The 14,096-nt window shown below is 47.1% G+C and overlaps 1 protein-coding gene across 2 annotated transcripts in view; it reads left to right on the forward strand.

Moving 5' to 3' along the window:
• Positions 1-14,096, forward strand: part of ATP9A (ATPase phospholipid transporting 9A (putative)) — a 534,117-nt gene that overhangs the window by 183,997 nt on the left and 336,024 nt on the right. The gene's annotated exons all lie outside the window — the stretch shown is intronic.

Consider the following 14,096-nt stretch of genomic DNA (forward strand, 5'->3'; position numbering starts at 1 on the left):
AGTTAATGCATCGCATGGTTATTCTCACAGTAACCTCACATAAAGCGCATTTGTTTATTTCAGATATATATTGTTGCACCCTGCCACTTTATTGCACTGCTATTGCTTCGATGAATCAATTTTTGAAAATAAAACTAAATCTTTAATATCGGGCCTAACTAAAAGATTTTTGTGAGTTTGTCATTGTATTATGTACTCCGTGCGCAAACTCCATGGTTCTTTGACAGCAGTTCAAACAAGCGGATTGCCGACCGTGGAGCTTTTAAAAAACACATGCACCTAAACTTTAAACATAAGTTAACAGAGGTTATGTTAAAAATGGTATCCAGAAATCAGATTGGTTAATGCCATAAGTAACTTTTGTGCAGAACAATACATGTGCCGTGGAGCATTGAAATTTCCTTCCACTTGAGTGTGATTTATTTTCCTTTGACCTCAAGACAGCCACACAGTGGAATGCAAGTTATGACTTTAACTCTATAGTGACTGCTAGTCTTGCACGGATGTGCGCCCCCTCAAAATTGCTGTATTTGCTTTTGTGGGACATCATTAATTTTACATCTTCAAATTTGTGTAATTCACCCCCCTCCCCCCCCCCCCCCCCCCCAAACAACGAAAAATAACAGATAAATCTTGCAAAAGTATATATCAAATAAACAAAATGCAATTTATTGAGCCATATTTTGAATTAAAAGTGAACTGAGAGTTTACCTTCCGTTCAAACGTCACTCGAGATACCTGAAGTAGGATTTATTCATGAAGAAAATGTCTCTTGGGATATATTTTCTGCCCAAACTCTTTCCTGAGATAATTTTTGCTCAAACTAGCCAGTGCAGCACAACTGTGTGAAATTTCATGTTAGCGTAGTTTACGACATTTCTCATAATTAGCATAATGCCAAATAACACAAATTACCTTCAACAGAAAATTTCACTTCGGAATTATCATAATGGCAATTTCATACATATATCAGTTGAGGATAATGCCTTGCTGAGAACACAGTTGTTGCTAATATCTATTTTTAGGGTCGAGCCTGAGAGCACATACGCTAGTGCATTCATCAGGGCTTTAAGCCCACCCATTGTTACCATTTGTTGGCTTCTACGTCCCTCTTCCTTGCAGCCATCTTTGTTGACCAATCCTTCCAAACATAATTTCTGATCCTTTCTCTAGAGCAGGGACCAAGCACTGATTGGTTAAAGTTAATCAGTGCCCGTCCGCTGCTCCCAGCATGATTCAGGTACTATTTCTTTCTCTCTCACTCCCCCATCTGCTGCTCCCTTGATTAGTGCGTGTTTTTTCTAGTTTTAGGTCTTCCTTATCCATTGTTCTTTGCACCCATGGCGTCCCTACCATCCCCTCCTGCATTTCGTTGTTTTCCATGTGGCTCTCTCGACTAGTGTACTTATTTCTCCATGCAATCCCCAGCCCTTACTACTCTTTGTTTCTCTCTTCCCTTATGCGCTTAGAACCCCCGTGCTCCCTGCTCCCGTCTGTACCCCTACTGACCATTTGCCCAGAGAAACACTCTCCTCGTGTGCTTCCCCAACCGTAAAAATAACCAGCCCCCTATGCTGGGAGTTGTTCTCACAGCTCTCATAGCTGGTATTTGGTGGTACGCCTTACACTCTGTAGCTATTAGGACATCTTCTGGAACACAGCTGTAGGCAAAGGAGGTGCAGTGTGGGAGGCTAAACATCCCCCTCATCCAGTCACAAGTATATTCGGAGTGCACGAGTCGAGCCAGTATGTTGCATGAAGATAGTGTTTAGTGCTGCAGCATGAATTCGAGTTGACGACCGTTTTTGTAATGTGTTATTTTTTTATTATTTAATTAGTGCTTATTATCTGCTACATCCTGCTGTACACTGCTTCCAACTTTCTCCCTGTCCCCACCCTTCCTATCTCTCTACGCATAACCGTACATTGTTCCTCTCCCTGCATTCTGTCTGTGTTTGGCCCTTCGAAAGGCCGCCTTTGCAAATTTTGCCAATTCATTTCCGGACTGTGCCTGTTCTCATGCCCCTTACTCTGCATAGCCCTCCTTGCAGACTGCTCCCCTTGCTTCTCTCCAAACTGTGCCATTTTTAGGTCAAGCGCGCAAGTGCTTTGACCTGTTGTTTTAACCATACCCATCACTTAAATTCATTCCTGGGCTTGCCTTTCAAAAATCACTTGATGTCATTGGTAAATACTTTACTTTTGTCCTGCCTTTGAGGCTGTTTTTATCACGCCTCTGAGACGGCACCATTAACGATATACTTCAGCACATCTACTGCTCCTCACCCTCACTTCTTTCTAGTGACATTAGGCAATTATACATTGAAATTCAAATAAGCAACATAGCATTCTCTAAAATCTATGGTTACCAAAAACTTTATAAAGCAAAGATCCGCTCAGACACCTGTGGACCATGTCAGAAACTGGGTCTCTAGTTGGCAGAAAATTGCACTCTGTCCAAGTAGGGACACACTCAAAGATTACCTGTGCTCACCCACTGGTAACTAGGCACATAGCAGTCAGGCTAAACTAAAGAGGTAATGTGTAATGTATTTGTGCACACACAGAGTAACACAATGAAAACACCACAAGAGGACTCCACGCTAGTTTAGAAAAATAGCCAATATTTATCTGGATCAAACAAGTCTAAAACAACAAAAATCCAACATGCCAAGTCAAGTCAGGAATTTTTAAAGGCTAAATCAAAATGTAGTGCTTAAAAGACAAAAGCTCCAGTCAAAGCTATCTGGTTGTGCTCGATGGGGGCAAATCCAAAAGTGCAGTCCGACTGTGATGGAGCGTGGGCCAGGTGCAGGAGTCATGCAGACCCACTGACAGTACCTTTGTTGCATTGATGCTCGGTGACAATGCGTTGATCCAGAGGAGGGGATGGGTTGCGTTGGCAGGCAAAGCGTTGTTCCTCAATCGGGCAGCATCATTGATACGTAGATGTCCAGAAGCGTTGAGTACTGGTTCTGATGCATCTGTGCTGTGTTGGCCAAGTTGTGGCTTTGGTGCAGGCAGTGGCAAAGCAGTGTTTCTGTAGCAGGATGCATTGGTTTCAAGTGACGTGCCGGTGTTGTTGCGTCAGTTCTTGGGTTTCAGCTCCACACTCACCTTCAAGGGCTCAGGACTGGATTTGGTACCTCTTGGCAGGGCAGGACTCACAGCAGAGGAGCCCAGGTGCTGGTAGCAAGATGCAGATGAAGTCTTTGATATCTCTGATACTTCAGAAACATGAGGCAAGCTCAGTCAGGCCCTTTGAGAAAATTTAGATTGCAGGATGTAAATCCAGTCCTCTCATTCCCAGGCAAGAAGTACCAGGCCAACACAGCAGGGCAGACAGCAAAGTGGCAGTCCTCATGACTGCACAGCAGTCCTTCTTCCTGGCAGAATGTCCTCAGTCCTGAAGCATTTTGAGTATATGGTGTCAGAGGCCCAGTACTTATACCCAAAATGGCCCGTGATGCAGGGGTAACTTCAAAATAATTATTTCAAGTGCACAAGGTTCCCTTTCAACCCAGCCCTGGCTTCAGTCTACCATTAGGGCAGAGGTCTTCAAACTGGGGGGGTGGGCCCCCCTAGGGGGGCCTGAAGTGATCCCAGGGGGGGCCCCAGACTCTGGCCAAAATAAACATTATACAGATAACAGGCCTTTGTTTTAAGCACAAGCATGTTATTGCAGTTTTAAAAAGGTAACGGTACTTAACTGCAATGTTTAAATAGGTTTAGACATATTTAAACACTGCCATGTTTATAAAATAATTGTGAAAAATTCTGAGGGGGGCCCAATGATTTTTATTTTTCAACTGGGGGGGCGCGGCATTAAAAAGTTTGGAGACCTCTGCATTAGGGGGTAATGAGCCCTTTGTATGAGGGCAGGACACTCCCTATTCAGATGTAAATGTGAACTGCCTCTCCATCCCTTGCCCAGGATGACTATCAGTATTCAGATGAATGCAGATGTATCTCCTGTCTCACCCAGCTCTTCCTGTTTGTGGCTGTCTGGAGTGAATGCATAAATGTAGCTGTCACCTAAACTCCGATGTGTTTTCAGTGACAAGCTAAAGAACAGAATGGTTAAAGTAAAAAAAACAAAAAAAAAATTCTCTCTAAAAGTGGCATTTTCAGACCTGCAATTTTAAAAACAACTTTACCAAAATCTGTATTTTTAAATTGCGAGTCCAGAGACAGCAAACTCAATTTTTCAAGTTTTTCCAATTGGAATTTACACTTAAAAATGTTTCAAGTTACCCCCAATATTGGCCTATGGGAGCTATTGTCCTTGCAATAGAGAAAAACGAATTTATATGTTTTTCAGTATCTGTACATGTTAAACATAAAAATACATGTCCAACGTTTTAAATACACTGTACCATGCCCTTGGGGCTAACTAGGGCTTACCTTGGGGGTGACATACATGTAATAAAATGGAATGTTTGGGTCTTGCAAGTGAGTACACTTGCCAGGTCAAAATGCCAGTTTAAACTGCGCACACAGGCTCTGCAGAGACATGTTTGAAAGGCTGCGGTAGTGGGTGGCACAATCAGTACTGCAGGCCCACTAGGAGCATTTGAATTACAGGCCCTAGACTTATATAGTGCACTTTACTCTGGACTTATCAGTAAATCAAATATGCCAATCATGGAGATGCCAGTGCTATCATGTTTTAGACACAGAGCACATGCTTTGGATAGCAGCTGTAAAGTGCCCAGAGTCCTAAAGACAGCAAAAACAGGGTCAGAAAAGAGGAGGAGTAAGACAAAAAGTCTGGGGATGACCCTGCAGAAAGTGCCATTTCTAACAGAGCTAACAGCTTTTTTTTTATTTTTTTTATTTTTTTATATAGACCCTTTTGATGCTATATCCTTGGATTGATAAGTGGGCTTGTCTGGAGACTTGGGAGCTATTTATTGATTTATGTTTTTGTCCACTGTTAAATGTCGTTGATAAAGTTACTTGGCATATCACCTCTACTTACACAAATAGGGTGCTTGCGGTGTTTGTAGATTTGCATCCCTCCCAGGTATCAGTATACTTTCGGCTTGGACTCATGAGTCAAATAGGTACTAGTGGGAAGATGCTTCATTGAGAGGTGAGAAAATTACAAATCACCCCACTGCAATCCAAACTGCCCCACTCCAAACCAGTCCACCCCAATCCAACCAACCCCACTCCGATCAACCCACTCCAATCCAATCCACCCCACATCAATTCAATTCACCTCACAATCCAACCCAGTCCAATCCAGTCTAATCCACCCCACCTCGCCCCACACCAATCCAACCCACTCCAGTCCAATCCATCGCACTCAGTCCAATCCAGTTAACCCATTCCAATCCGAACCACGTGACTCCAGTTCAGTTCAGTTCAGTTCAATCCAATCCAATCCACCCTACCCCACACCAATCCAGTCCAACTCACTACAATCCAATCCACATCATTCCAGTCCAACCCACCCCACGCCAGTTCGCCCCAATCCATTCGAATCTGCCCCATTCCAATCCAACCTACTCCGATCCAAACCGCCTCACTCCAATCTAATCCTCACCAATCCAATTCACTCCACACCAATCCAATTCACCCCACAATCCTCCCCATTACAATCCAACCCACTCTAATCATCCCTATCAATCTAATCCACCCCAGTCAATCCAATCCACTCAAATCCAAACCACCTCACTCCAATCCAAACAACTCCACTCCAATCCATTCCAGCCCAAATCAAATCCACCCCACTCCAATCCAATTCACACATCCATTCCACTCCAGTCCATCCCATCCGACCTCACCCCACCCCACAACAATCAAATCCAATCCACTCAACCCCATTCCAAACCAGTCAACCCCACATCAATCCAATCTGTCCACTACAGTACAAACCACCCCCACCAATCCTCCTCACTCCAAACCAATCCACCAGAATCCAATCCACCCAATCCAATGAAATCCACCCCACTCCAATCCACACAAGTCCTTCCCAATCCGTGTCACCCCACAATCCACTCCCCTCCCCAATACTCCCAACTCCAGTCCACCGTACTCCCCTATCCACCTCACTTCTCCCACTCCAGTCCAACCCATCCCACTCCAATCCCCCACCTCCCTTCAATCCACCCCACCCCAATCCAATCCACGTCACACACCAATCCAGTCCATTCCAATCCAGCCCACTCCACATCAATCCACCATAGTCTGATCCAGTAAAATCCACCACAATTCACCCTGCTCTAATCCACCTCATACCAGTCCAATCCACCTCACTCCAGTCAATCCACCACGATTCCTCCCACTTCAGTCCAGTTAACCCAAATCCAGTCCATCCCAGTCCAATCCAATTGAATCCACCACACTTAAAAAAAAAAAAAAAAACCCACTCCAGTCAGCCTCACCCCAATCCACCCTACTGCAATCCAAGCCAGTCCGGTCCACCACAATCCAAATTAGTCCAATCCAATCCATACCACTCCAGTCCACTCCACCCATACCAATCCACCCCACTCCAGTCCAATCCACCCCACTCTACCTCACTCCATGCCACTCCACGACACTATGCAGCTCCACTCTACAACACTCTCCACCACTGAACTACTGACCACTATGCCCCTCCATTCCACTCTACAACTCTGTAGACCTGTGCTCCACAATACTCTACACTATAGCACTCGACTTCCCCAACGCCACACACGACACTCTACAACACCCTACTTCCCCTGTGCCTCTCTGCGACACTCTACGACAGTCTATGCCACAAAATTTTAGCCATGCTGAACGACAGCCACACTGGTGCACACCATGGCTAAAACACATTGCCAAATAGCTCTTGCATAGGGGAGACCTATGGGCTTTACCAATGCTCGTTTTTAGAGGTTGTGCTACCTTACCAGCAGTAATATAGCCCATATCTTTCTTTGCTTTGTTCTTGCAGCTCTTGGACTGTATGGATGGGAGTTTGAGGATGTCTTCTCAGTTATGGTTTGCTAATACGGGATAGTTTATGTAAAATATGTATCTGATAGAGACTTCTAACTGCAGATTCCTTACCTTTTATTTTTCCCAGGCGTCAAACTGGATCCGGAAACTTTTGCTCGAGCAGTACCCCTGCGCGTGCCATCGGGTGGCTCCATTCGACTTCACGTAGCGTCCTTGGCATTGTTGGTGCCGGAAGTGATGTTGCGGGTACCTATATAGGTTCATCAGTTCTTTTTTTTTTTTTTGCCAGTTAGTGCAGATCTGGAGAGAGCTACTCCTCTGTCACTTTTTGACAGGCCTTTTTTTGACATTTTGTTGAGATTTTTTTTTCTCAGATGTCGAAAATGTTATCAAAGAAGACAGGTTTCAAACCGTGTGGCACCTGTCACCGCCCCTTGCAAGTTATGGACCCCCTTATTGTTTGCCTCTGGTGTCCCGAGCGTGACCATGTCTCAAAATTGCGCTTTGACTGCTGGGCCATGGCACGAAGGCTTTGAAGGAGCGGTTCCGGCAGTCGTCGACAATGGCATGCGTGACTCCTCAGTCCCGGACTAGAATGAGGTTGCGGGACCTCTCGAGGAGCCCCACGTCCTCTTTTCCCACTCGAGGTCCTCGGACACTCTGGTAAGATTCACAAAAGGTCCACTTCACTTAGGTGTTGGCCGACGGGATGAGCAGGGAACATCAGCGTTCCTGGCATGGTTCTGTGGAGCCGTTGCCCAGTTCGACTCCATGCCTCCCCCGTTTCTGGGTGCTGGATGGACACTCACTCAGATTAAGGAGTTTTACAAGGCCATGCACCGCATATTCGAGCTGGCTACCCCTCTTGCACGACTTCAGGCCCCATGGGATCGGAGGAGGCCCCATCAGGTTCTGTGCTGGTGGTTTTGGCCTCAGCTCTGAGGGGGTCTAACAAATTTGATTCCGGATCCGGACCGGTGCCAGTTGCACTTAGTCGACCTTTCTGGTGCCAGTCCTGATGCAGATGCTCCCACCAGCGGCACCAGTCTCATTCTGATTCTGGACGATCCAGAACCAGAATGACGTCACAGGTTCCGACACCAGTGGTGCCTACAGGTGCCAGATCGTTGCCTGAGCCTTATTTCACACAGCCAGGCATGGGAGAAGACTGGGAGGCGTCACTAGACATTTAGAACACCAGTTGGACTAGTATCAGGAGCTAGGAGAGGTTAGTGGTCTAGACACCTCTCCAGACACTGACTTGCTCCCATACCAACTGTGGCTACGGAGAAGGGAGCTTCCTATGCAGTAGTGGTGCATAGGCAGTGGAGGTCCTTGTAGGAGGCTGGCCTGGCTTGTAGTGGGTACCAAGGGGTACTTACACTCTGTACCAGGTCCAGTTATCCCTTATTAGTGTAGAAGAGGTGTTTCTAGCAGCTTAGGCTGATAGAAGGTAGCTATAGCAGAGCAGCTTAGGCTGAACTAGGAGACATGCAGAGCTCCTACTATACCACTGGTGTCATATGCACAGTATCATAAGAAAACACAATACACAGATATACTAAAAATAAAGGTACTTTATTTTTATGACAATATGCCAAAAATATCTCAGTGAGTACCCTCAGTATGAGGATACCAAATATACACAAGATATATGTACACAATACCAAAAATATGCAGTAATAGCAAAAGGAAGTAATGCAAGCAATGTCAAATTACAGTAGATTGCAATAAGAGCACATAGGTATAGGGGCAACACAAACCATATACTCCAAAAGTGGAATGCGAACCACGAATGGACCCCAAACCTATGTGAGCTTGTAGAGGGTCGCTGGGACTGTAAGAAAACAGTGAGGGTTAGAAAAATAGCCCACCCCAAGACCCTGAAAAGTAGGTGTAAAGTGCACCTATATTCCCCAGAGAGCACAGAAGTCGTGATAGGGGAATTCTGCAAGGAAGACCAACACCAGCAAGGCAACCAAAGTGGATTTCCGGACTAGAGTACTTGTGGAACAAGGAGACCAAGTCCAAAAGTCGCGACAATGTCGAGAGAGGGCAGATCCCCAGGAAATGCCAGCTGAGGGTGCAAAGAAGCTGCCATTGGATGGTAGAAGCTGTGGATTCTGCAAGAACGAAGAGGGCTAGAAACTTCCCCTTTGGAGGATGGATGTCCCATGTCGTGAAGAAGCTTGCAGAGGTGTTTCCACACAGAAAGACCGCAAACAAGCCTTGCTAGCTGCAAGGGTCGCGGTTAGGGTTTTTGGATGCTGCTGTGGCCCAGGAGGGACCAGGATGTCGCCACTTGGATGAGGAGACAGAGGGGGTGCCCAGCAAGTCAGGGAGCCCTCACAGAAGCAGGCAGCACCAGCAGAAGTACCGGAACAGGCACTTGGAAGAGTAGTGAACCGCAGTCCACCCGAAGACACAAAAGGGAGTCCCACGATGCCGGAGGATAACTCAGGAGGTTGTGCACTGCAGGTTAGAGTGTCGGGGACCCAGGCTTGGCTGTGCACGAAGGAAATCCTGGAAGAGTGCACAGGAGCCGGAGCAGCTGCAAATCACGCGGTACCCAGCAATGCAATCTAGCGTGGGGAGGCAAGGACTTACCTCCACCAAACTTGGACTGAAGAGTCACTGGACTGTGGGAGTCACTTGGACAGAGTTGCTGAGTTCCAGGGACCACGCTCGTCGTGCTGAGAGGGGACCCAGAGGACCGGTGATGCAGTCTTTTGTTGCCTGCGGTTGCAGGGGGAAGATTCCGTCGACCCACGGGAGATTTCTTCAGATCTCCTGGTGCAAGAAGGAGGCAGGCTACCCCCAGAGCATGCACCACCAGCAAACAGGGAAGAAAGCAGCAGGATCAGCGATACAAGGCTGCAGTAGTCGTCTTTGCTACTTTGTTGCGGTTTTGCAGGCGTCCTGAGCAGTCAGCGGTCGATCCTTTGGCAGAAGGTGAAGAGAGAGATGCAGAGGAACTCTGATGAGCTCTTGCATTCGGTATCTGAAGAATTCCCCAAAGCAGAGACCCTAAATAGCCAGAAAAGGAGGTTTGGCTACCTAGGAAGGAGGATAGGCTAGTAACACAGGTAAGAGCCTATCAGAAGGAGTCTCTGATGTCACCTGCTGGCACTGGCCACTCAGGGCAGTCCAGTGTGCCAGCAGCACCTCTGTTTCCAAGATGGCAGAGGTCTGGAGCACACTGGAGGAGCTCTGGGCACCTCCCCTGGGAGGTGCAGGTCAGGGGAGTGGTCACTCCCCTTTCCTTTGTCCAGTTTCGCACCAGAGCAGGGCTTGGGGATCCCTGAACCGGTGTAGACTGGCTTATGCAGAGATGGGCACCATCTGTGCCCATCAAAGCATTTCCAGAGGCTGGGGGAGGCTACTCCTCCCCAGCCCTGACACCTTTTTCCAAAGGGAGAGGGTGTAACACCCTCTCTCTGAGGAAGTCCTTTGTTCTGCCTTCCTGGGCCAGGCCTGGCTGGACCCCAGGAGGGCAGAAACCTGTCTGAGGGGTTGGCAGCAGCAGCAGCTGCAGTGAAACCCCGGGGAAGGCAGTTTGGCAGTACCCGGGTCTGTGCTAGAGACTCGGGGGATCATGGAATTGTCTCCCCAATGCCAGAATGGCATTGGGGTGACAGTTCCATGATCTTAGACATGTTACATGGCCATGTTCGGAGTTATCATTGTGACGCTATACATAGGTAGTGACCTATGTATAGTGCACGCGTGTAATGGTGTCGCCGCACTCACAAAGTCCGGGGAGTTTGCCCTGAACCATGTGGGGGCACCTTGGCTAGTACCAGGGTGCCCACACACTAAGTAACTTAGCACCCAACCTTCACCAGGTGAAGGTTAGACATATAGGTGACTTATAAGTTACTTAAGTGCAGTGGTAAATGGCTGTGAAATAATGTGGATGTTATTTCACTCAGGCTGCAGTGGCAGGCCTGTGTAAGAATTGTCAGAGCTCCCTATGGGTGGCAAAACAAATGCTGCAGCCCATAGGGATCTCCTGGAACCCCATTACCCTGGGTACCTTAGTACCATATACTAGGGAATTATAAGGGTGTTCCAGTATGCCAATGTGAATTGCTGAAATTGGTCACTAGCCTGTTAGTGACAATTTGGAAAGCAGAGAGAGCATAACCACTGAGGTTCTGGTTAGCAGAGCCTCAGTGAGACAGTTAGTCATCACACAGGGAACACATACAGGGCACACTTATGAGCACTTTGGCCCTGGCTGGCAGGGTCCCAGTGACACATACACTAAAACAACATATATACAGTGAAATATGGGGGTAACATGCCAGGCAAGATGGTACTTTCCTACAGTCCTCGACCTTGAACTCACTCCAGGGGCTGTCAAGACAAACATCTTGACAGAAATGCTTCAGCCTAGGTCTTCTTCATCTGAAACACCGATGCCCTTTAACGAAGCACTTACAAATGTCCGGCTAGGAACTTGGTCCAAGCCCAGCACAGGGGCTCTTGTAAATAGAGCGATCACCCGCTGCCATCTTCCTGCACTGGGCGACCCTAGCATCCTCAGCCAACACCTCACCCCTGTGAGCTTGGTAGTCCAAGCCTCCACTTCCCATTGCGCATTCCCTTCTGCTCATCTGGACAGGGAATCCAAGAGGTTTGACCATCTTGGGAAAAAGATGTTTACTTCCACCAGCCTGGCACTGAGGTCGGTGAACACCTCGTGCTTATTGGGCTGTTTCCCGCACACCATTTGGGATATGGTTGCACAATTGCTGCCTCAAGTCCCGGTGGAGTCCCGGGCCATCCTCTCAAAAGCAGAAAAAGACAGGAGGGGTGCAGCAAAGTTCAGTTGTTGTGTCTTAGATATGACTGACTTACTAGGCAGAGCAGTTGCTTTGACAGTGGCCCTATGGCATCTGTTTTTTTCAGGGGATGTCCAGGCAAACCTTATGGACATGCCTTTCGATGGCACTCACTTGTTTGATGGGAAGTCAGACTTTGCACTGGAGTGCTTTAAGGAATCACAGGCTACGGCCAAGTCCTTGGACCTCTTGTCTACCCCTCATCCACTGTGTGCCTTTCCACCCTTTAGTGGCTACGGAAGGAGCGTGGCACTGCACCAGCCCTATTCCAGCCACGGTCCTAAACAATCACTCCAGATTCTATTAGGACGTGTATGCGTGGTGCCATCAGACCAGAGGGTCTGGAAGCCAGAAGTCATCCACCATTCAGCCCCCGGGATCTGCCGCCTTAAAGCCCTCCTAGTTTGGTCCTGCAGGACCATGCTTGCCCAGGTGGAGGGAGAATACACAATCATCTCCTCCACTGGTACTGCAGATCATGAGGAAGGGCTAATCCCTGCCTTTCCAATCCTTTCCTCCCCCAATACCGCCAACATCGGAATGGCTAGCAGAGAATCAACTATCTCTATTGCAGGGGGAAGTTATGGCTCCTTTGGCAAGGGAGCCATAGAAAAGATCCCATATCAGATGTAGGCAGTGGTTGTTGTTCCTGCTACTTAATGATACCCAAGAAGAACAATGGTCCTGAAGAACCAGAACCTTATGGGCCTGGCGGCGCAGGGTACGCCTGAAATCTCCTTGGATTCACCTGCCTCAACTAACAGAGACACGGGACACTCTGTCAGGCGTAAAAGATCAGATTTTATTAGCTGCAGCTAGTACAGTTGTCCAAGAAGTACACAAGGTATGTTCTCAGGAGACTGCCACTTTACTTTGTGGCGCACAATCTTATATACCGTATAAAAACATTTATTAACTACATACACTCCCAGAACACATAGAAAGGAGCCAGTAAGAATAATGTAAAGATAGAACAGAGCCAATAGAAATGTCGGAAAACAAGACAGAACAAAGTATCAAGTGACTTAAGGTTGCCTCCCCTCCAGCTGTGTTTGTCACCCCTCCCTTGAACTAATTCATTAACCGATCCACAACGAAGTTGCATGTGGTGCGATAAGTTTGTGTGCGTTTGGAGGACAGTTGTGAAATGAGAGAATACTAGCAAAGGACAGCGAAGGCCAGACGATAAGATAAGATCGGCGGAGAATAGTGTGAGCCTACAGATAGTTGAAACAAGGATTAGAAAACCAGACAGGGATTAGTGTACTCGGTCAGACCTTAATACCAGCCTTGTAAAGATAGAGGCAGAAGACTGTTTTGAACACCATGTTGCAGAATAAGCAGAAAAGGCAGAATGGACTTCGTTCGCTGTGCTGCCTGAGTGAAGGCAACATAAAATGGCGGCGGGCCACAAAATGGCGGGTCGATACGATCGTATTAAAAATCGAATTTCCTCAGACCCTCCTTTTGCCAGAACTCAGGCAAGATACACAAACTCATGTTAATCTGAGTCGATGTCTATGGCCATGAGGTCATCAAGCTGTTGCTGTACCATCATTTTGATATTCTCTGTTCTTTGTGACTTGGGTTTGGGAATACATGCAGTAGCACATAGGTTGCAGACGGCAGGACCGCAGTGCATACAAAGACAACAAGAGAATATAAAAGCTAAAATTACTCCAAAGAATGTCAATACCTTCCAACCCCATTTGGACAGTAATCCCCAAAACCACTCTGAAAAGGACCAATCTCCTTCGTCCTGATGAATCGACTCGGAGATTATGTGTAACTTAGAGATAGCTTGGTATACTGTCGGAGCGTCATTAGGTATGAAAATACAGCAACTTGATCCGATCAATTTGCATACTCCACCACGATCCGCAAGAACAAAGTCTAAGGCAACACGGTTCTGCAAGGTCATAAGACGATCAGCCTGTAGTTCAGCTGTAATGTTACTTAAAGCTCCTACAGTGATGTCTATGGTGGTTTCTACGACACGAACCAATTGCCTTATATTTCTGCTGTTGGCCATTGGACCCCAGAAGGGAAGAAATCCTTTGAGGAAATCTCCTCCCTCTTGTCCTGCTGTGTCTTTCGAATCCACAATCCCTCTGCCATATCTATTTTTATGATGGTTCGCAGGAGCGGTGTATGTAGGGGGAAGAAGAAAGGCTATATAACAAGTACCAGAGAAATCAGCTGGCAACCATGTATAAGCCCTATCGTGGCAAACGAAGTATGTACCTTGAGATGGTACTAACGGCGGTGAATTCAGGGCTGAATAAACATATGTATGGGAACATAAACTTTCTCTTT

This window comes from Pleurodeles waltl, chromosome 7, assembly GCF_031143425.1.
Source record: "Pleurodeles waltl isolate 20211129_DDA chromosome 7, aPleWal1.hap1.20221129, whole genome shotgun sequence".
Classification (NCBI taxonomy): Eukaryota; Metazoa; Chordata; class Amphibia; order Caudata; family Salamandridae; genus Pleurodeles; species Pleurodeles waltl.